The sequence below is a fragment of the Gopherus flavomarginatus genome, chromosome 15 (genome assembly GCF_025201925.1).
Source record: "Gopherus flavomarginatus isolate rGopFla2 chromosome 15, rGopFla2.mat.asm, whole genome shotgun sequence".
NCBI lineage: Eukaryota > Metazoa > Chordata > Testudines > Testudinidae > Gopherus > Gopherus flavomarginatus.
The window spans coordinates 10,919,509-10,925,764 of NC_066631.1; the positions used below are offsets into that span (position 1 = coordinate 10,919,509).

The 6,256-nt window shown below is 47.4% G+C and overlaps 1 non-coding gene across 1 annotated transcript; it reads left to right on the plus strand.

The window, feature by feature from the left end:
* Positions 1–1,703: 1,703 nt before the first annotated feature.
* LOC127035088 (U2 spliceosomal RNA) lies at positions 1,704–1,893 on the plus strand. The gene has a single exon (XR_007769565.1). It is a non-coding gene; the product is annotated as a U2 spliceosomal RNA (small nuclear RNA).
* Positions 1,894–6,256: the final 4,363 nt, after the last annotated feature.

Genomic DNA, 6,256 nt, shown 5'->3' on the forward strand with positions numbered 1-6,256 from the left:
AGGCCATTGTTATAGCCAGAGTCAAGGAAGAAGTCGTAAAGAGACTTAAAGAACATCAAAGAATCATCAGGCACTGCTTACTACCCAGACGACTGTTAAACTGTCTGGCATCTCAGAGTGGATACATGTTTCGCAGTGTAAGAATCCACCACCCCAGCGAACCAATCACCACCTCAGAACCACGCAGGGTCAATTGTGACTCCAGAAGACGATGTAGAGGAACAGCCTGCAATACCTTACAATCTACGCTCTCATAAGGGTTGCCAGAAGCAGATGACAACCTAAAGCAAGGCCCAAGAAGAAGCAGTAGTGAGCCTAGCGCCTGCTGCCTGGTGGACATAAAACCGTGACTGCGGTTTCCTCAGTTGAGGTTGTCAGAGCCAGAAGGGCCCTGCCTCCAACAGGCGCCTCCGGTGGCGCCTGTTCCTTGGCTGCTGGTGTCCTAAGGTCTGGGGAGTCCACAATGACAATTCTGTTATCCAGCAGCAAGTGTGGATAGCTCAGACCCTTATTATTTCTAAATGCTGGGTCTGCAGCCACATCCTAGCCCACTCTCAAACTGGTGTTCCTGTCCTGGCTATCCCACTTAATTCCCCAGACCTCACTGGAGGACCGTGTCTGTTTAACACAATATGGAACAGTAATGACACCTGGGAAGAGGCTATTGGCAGTTCCTTTATCCCACTTGGGGGAGTAATACACCAGGCAAAAAGGCTCCTGAGGTTACAAGCAGTAGTTAAAATAATGGCAAATAAAACTGGAGAAATTTTAAGAGCCCTGGCCAAAGAAACAGGGGCGATCCGACAGGTGGCCCTCCAAAACCGTCAGGCATTGGACATAGTGCTGGCGGCCAAAGGAGGGACCTGTGCTCTCATTGGAAAACAATGTTGTGTGTTTATACCCGACAATACCAATGAGGTAGTAGATCGCTCTAGCCGCTTACAACAAATCTCATATCTTCCCCATGAAGAGCCGAGTTCTTTATGGAAGTGGCTAAGTAACCTGTTCAATTTCTCTGGCATAGGAAACTGGTTGTTTCAGGGAGCCCTGACGATCCTGTTTGGAATCCTAATAATTTTTGTATGTTTTCAGTTAGTCTCCTGTTGTATCCAGAATCGTGTAAGGCATGCCACCCAGGTGACTGCCCCAAAACAGAGTGCTAATATGATGATTTTGAATATTGCTGATAAACAAAGAGATAAAGAACATTTAATATGTGGAACCCAGTAAAATGTCGGTCATGGCGTGAGCTTGACCAAAAGGAAGGATTGTGAAAGTAGAATAAATTATATTGTAAAAATAAGAATGGATTAAAGAATTGTATGCACCTTTAAGCAGAAATAAGAAATGTTGAAATACAGGTGCCAGGAAAAGAAACATTAGGCATAAACAAGGGTGCTAATGGTGAAATATTAACAGAAGATCAGTAATAGTTAGTAAGGAAATAAGATATACATGCCTAGCTCAGGTAAACTTATCAGATTCTGATTCTTTTGTTATCTTGCTAAGTGCTCGCCCTTTTATCTGTATAAATGAGATCGTTTGTGTCTTACATGGTGCTCACATTATCTGGATGTTATTAGCAGAGCGCTGTGCTAATAAAACAGAGTGGTCTGACAAACTGTGAGTCCTGAGTCTAACTTCGACAATTATCTGTATGTTATTCCCTGATAACCAGAACCTTCTATGCTTAACTTAAAATGTTCACTTTTTTAAACATCTTAATAAAACTTTTTTAAATCTGTTCTTATCAGTTTTATATGCGATATGTCTTCCATCTGAGGACCATACATAAAATGGATTTTTGGAACAGGGAGATGGAATAGGATCTTGCTCCATCCACTCCACGCATCGACCTGATATTGCAGTACCTCCAGGAACGGTGCCCCTCCCCTCGGGGAGACTGTTGTGGTGAAAAAATAGAATCTGTTGAACGTTACACCAATAGTGACTTGGACTCTAAATATATTCTATGGGTGGCATACCCGAGATCACTTATTCACTGACGCTTTAAAAAGTCCCACACCCCAATCTGGGTCTAGGCCAGTTATGTACTCTATGTATCTTGTGAACTGTGTAACCGATACTTGTAATCTCTCGTAACTCAAACCTGATCCAGATGTATAGTACCTTCCTTCTTAACTTGTGTAAGCTTGATTCCAATGCCCCTCTGCCATGTATGTTGGCCAAACCGGACAGTCTCTACACAAAAGAAGAAAAGAACACAAATCAAATAAAGAACTGTAACATTCAAAAAACAGTAGCAGAGCACTTCAATCTTCCTAGACACTCAGACTTAAAAGTGGCCATTTTTCAACCAAAAAACCTTCAAAAACAGACCTCAACGAGAAACTGCAGAACTGGAATTAATTTGCAAACTTGACACCATCGCATTAGGCCTGAATAAAGACTGTAAATTCTAAATCATTACGCTTAACGTCTTGTTTTTAGGATGTGGCTTGGGATAGGCCACTTAATGAGGGTGGGTGCCTGCAGATTGAAGATTAAGCTCATTCACAAGAGCTCCGTGATGAGCATGCATTATCTAGTGTTTGTGACAGGCTTTACCACTGTGAAGCACTCCTCATTACTCTGCTATTAAACTCTGTTTCTGTGGGGACGATTTACCCCTGTCAGGCACTCAGAGAGTTGCTTCTCCCGCCCTTGCAGTTATTTATTTTGCCACCAAGTTTTGAAATCAGAACCAGCAGGTGGTGCCATAGCTCCACAGCCAACCCTAGAGAGAGGAAACTGAAGGCCTGCTCTGCAGACTGAGCAGAGCTGGCTGTTGGGACCCACATGATGTGCAGTTGATGGGCTCGTCTGACTGGCATCACAGCTATAAGCATAGGACCTATTCCAGCATAGCTCCCCCATGGAGACTCTATTCTAAATAAAAGCAACTTGGTTCCCCAAAGTTACTACTACGCTTTGATGAAAAGCGTCATCTTCCATCTCGGGTTTCCCATGTACCACCCATGGATGGCATCCTCCAGGGTCCTCTCCAGCATAGTTCTTGCTCCCGGAGCGATGATGGTGCACTCAGCGTTCTTGACCTGTGGCAACAGGCAGGGCTGGCTCCCCTAGGCAGCAAAACAAACACAAACAGAAAAACAAAGCTGATCGGCAGCAGCTGAATTGATTCGCCTCAGTCTTCGGTGGCAATTCAGCTGCGGGTCCTTCACTCCCTCTCCTCTTCGGTGGCAGCTCAAAGAGGAGGAGAGGGACTGAGGGACCCACCGCCGAACCCAGACGTGCCGCCCCTTTCTACTGGCCGCCTCTTACAGCCCTTAGCTGGTGCCTGGAGGCGGCCCTGGCAGCAGGACTCCCAGCTGCTGATGTTCCAGAGTCATTGAAGGATTCTGTCCCCCATCCCCCCCAACTCCCTCAGAGCTACACCAGAGGGAGATGATCCAGCAACTTACTGCATGGCTTGCCATGTTGTAGCAGTCTGCCACCTGCCCATAGGCCAGGTAATCAGACATAACTTCGATAATTTTTTTTCACATCTTAGCTCATGCAATAAACTGGATAGCCCACATCCTGTTTCTGGACTTCTGCCTGTGTTCTCTTTTGACTCCCGCAGCTCTTTCCTTTCTTGTTGTTTTGTTTTTATCAGGGGGGTTTTATTGCCTTAAGTTTAAAGAATGTTACTGAAATTTAGAGGGGGGAGTGGGAGGATAATCTCCCACAAAAAACTCTCCTGTTCCCTAGCTCCTCTGGTCGCTTAGGAGCCTTGTTCTCCCTTGAGGAGCCCCACCCCTTGGTTTGGGGTTGATAGGTGCTAAAGGGCTTGCCCAGCAAAGCCACCTTCAGAAGTGCTCCACTTTCCTAGCAGGCCTCTAGGCTCACCACAGGGTCCCTCAAAGGAGCAGACCACACTACATACTTCTCTCAAGCTGCAAGCACATAACAGACACAAGCTACAGCCGATAAGTGCTGACTCCCTGGGGCCAGTCCTAATCAACATATTCATAAGAGATCTGGAAAAAAGGGGTAAACAGTGAGGTGGCAAAATTTGCAGATGATAACTATCTTGAGCAGTTTTTTAAGTCCCAGGCAGACTGCAAAGAGCTGCAAGAGATCTCACAAAACTGGGTGACCTGGCAACAAAATGGCAGATGAAAGTCAATGTTAAATGCAAAGTAATGCACGTGGCAAAATATAATCCCCACGGTATACACACAAAATGAAGGTGCCTAAGTTAGCTGTTACCCATCAAGAAAGAGCTTGGAGTCATTTGCCGTACTCTGGAAGCACTATGTTTCCAGCATATTGCAAACGTATAAGAAGCCTTCTCACCATGCCTGTATCATCCTGAACTCATTCTTCAGCTGCAGAAGACTTCAATATTATCGCCTGTCATCAGTGGGACAGACGCAACTGAATAACGTAACAATACCAAGGGACCTAGGTGTAAAGAAGATTGCTGACAGTTTCATCCAGAAAGCTACAGTGACACATAATGTCTAAACTGGGATGCTAGTGAAGCCAGCTTTTAAAAAATTGCAATGATTTTATTCAAAACAATTAAATTCTTAAAACAGCAAAAATAACAACGATAGACACATTCAGTAACTAGAACATGAAAGAAGTGTGCAGTAGAAATGCTGACAATTACCTCCCCCAAAAACTGGCAGAGTGCCCCCTTCACTCCCCCTTCCCAAACATACACACACACACCTACCTCTTCAAAAGCACCCACCGGCAAAAACAAAAGTCAGCACCTCTGCTGCAGGCAACAAACTCACCTCAAGGGTCATGTAGTCGCTCCTCCTTCACCAGGAAAGCTCCCTCACAAAACTCTCCTGTTTGCTAGCTCCTCGGGTTGCTTAAGAGGGGGCTTTTTAAAGCCTTGTTCTCCGTGATTAGCCCCAACCCCTGGTTAAGGGTTGGCAGGTCCTAAAAGGCTTGGGGATGAAAGCCTCATCAACATGCTCAGCCTTGCATAGCAGACTCAGCACAGGGTCCCTCAAACAAACAGAGCTCACTATATACGTCAGTCAAGGAGTAAGCACACCACAAACACACACACACCACCCACGGGCTAAGTTTCCTGGAAGCTGCGGGGCCACGGAGCAGCCTATTTAGGGCCACACAGGCACTCAGGGAACCCAGGCCACAGCCTGGACCTGCGGGGGCCGGGCGCGTATCCTGCAGCCTCAGCCCCAAAGCTGCTGTGATGTGGACAGGCACCTCCCCCACACACACCCCCCAACCCAGGTACTGCTGCAGGGAGAGAGCTGGGGGAGTCCTTTCTCCCTACCGTAGCTCCAGAGCCCCCTCCTGCACCCCAAGTCCCTCATCCCCAGCCCCACCCCCGAGCCCCTCATCACCCCCCAACCATCTGCCTAAGCCCTGAGCCCCCTCTGCCACTCCAAACCCCGGCCTCAGCCCCACCACATGAATTCTTATGTGCAATGATATGAAGGTGATGTGTCACATGTCACCTTCATATCGGTGCATATAAAATTGATTCCACCCATGGGTGAGAAATTAGAGGGAACATTGCCCACGGGTCACATAGTTGCTCTTCCTTCACCTGGAGCACTCCCTCACAAAACTGAGGTTAGCAGTTCCTGTTCCCTAGCATCTTCTGTCCCTTAGGAGCCTGCTTTTTAAAGCCTTGTGCTCCCTAAGGAGCCCAAACCCTGCTAAAGGGCTTGGCCACCAAAGCCTCATTATAAAGCTCTCAACTTGCCTGGCAGGCCACTAGGCTCAGCACAAGTTCCTTCGAACGAACAGACCACACTGTATAATTCAGTCAAGCAGCAACCACACTACACCACACACAACAAACTCAGCCCAAGAGTCACAGAGTTGCTCCTTCACCTGGTTAACTGCCTCCTAAAACTCACATTAGCCACTCCTGTACCCTAGTTTCTCTCTGTCCCTTAGGACAGTGGTCTCCAAACTTTTTTGATTGCGCACCCCTATCAGTAAAAAAAAAATTTGAGCACGGCCCCCCTGCCGTGCCGCAAGGCCGGCTCTACCATTTGTCACCCCACCAGAGGGCCGCCCGGCGGAGGGAGGGGGGACGAGAAGGGGGACAATTTGCTCTAGGCCCCCATGAGAATATAGTCTTCTATAGTATTGCAACTTTTTTTTATGTCAGGGGACCCTGAAATTGCTTTGCCCCAGCCCCCCTGAATCCCCTGGGCAGCCCTGGAAGCAAAAACGGGGCGCTAGGACTCCTGCCCAAACTGCCCAAGACCACTGCCTTAGGAGAGGGCTTTTTAATGCCCCACCTCCTGGT